The sequence below is a fragment of the Orycteropus afer genome, unplaced genomic scaffold (genome assembly GCF_000298275.1).
Source record: "Orycteropus afer afer isolate SDZICR_OR568_19922 unplaced genomic scaffold, OryAfe1.0 scaffold00083, whole genome shotgun sequence".
Lineage (NCBI taxonomy): Eukaryota > Metazoa > Chordata > Mammalia > Tubulidentata > Orycteropodidae > Orycteropus > Orycteropus afer.
The window spans coordinates 7,083,029-7,084,088 of NW_006921670.1; positions in this window are offsets into that span (position 1 = coordinate 7,083,029).

A 1,060-nucleotide genomic window follows, 5' to 3' on the forward strand; every position below is an offset into this window, starting at 1 on the left:
GGAAAGTTTGCAGAGGAAATTGATCTTCCACTCACCTGTTCATATGCCTTGTTTCCAGACATTGATTGCAATCCCCACAATGTAACAGCTCTCTTCCCACTTCCCCCAGTGGTTACAATTTCCATTGTTCTTTCCTGTCACTTCCGGCCTTCTGAGCTTTGTCCCTGGGCACATGCTGCCCTTTTGGTCTCTGTGGTTGATTGTTCTAAGGAGGGCATACCTCCCTGTGTTAGGTTTACTTCACAGGCCTGTCTACTGTTTGGCTGTAAGTTGAGCCTAAGGGTGAATTCAGTTCTAGGCTTGAAGGGTGTCTAAGGACCATAGTCTCGGGGTTCCACCATCTCTAGCAGACCAGTAAGCCTAGTCTTCGTTGTTTGATGTCTTGACTGCTGCTTCTATGGGCATTGATTGTGGATCCAAGGAAAATGAAATCCCTGACACCTTCATTCTTTTCTCCATTTATAGTGATGCTGCTTATTGGTCGAGTTGTGAGGATTTTTGTTTTCTGTATATTGAGGTATGAGCCACACTGCAGACTGTAGTCTTTAATCTTCATCAGTAGGTGCTTCAAGTCATCTTCACTTTCAGCAAGCAAGGTTGTGTCATCTGCGTATCGCAGATAGTTAATGAGTCTTCCTTCAATCCTGATGCCGAGTTCTTCACATCGTCCAGGTTCTCGGGTTATTTGCTCAGCCTACAGATTGAACCATCAACCTTTCAGTTAGCAGTCAGATGCCTGGCACTGTGCCATCAGAGCTCCTCACAGAGTGAGTAAGTATCGTGAAAGAATACGACCCTGACATACACCTTTCCGGATTTTAAACCATGCTGCCATATCCCCTTGTTTGGTGCCAGTGACTGTCTTGGCCTATGTACAGGTTCCACAAGAGCACATCAAGTGTTCTGGAATTTCCACTCTTAACCATAATGTTATCCGTAATTTGTTATGATCCACAAAGTCGAATGCCTCTGCATAATCAAACAGCTCTCTGATATTCTTTGCTTTCAGCCAAGATGCATCTGACATCAGCAATGATAACCATCGTTCCATGTCTTCTTC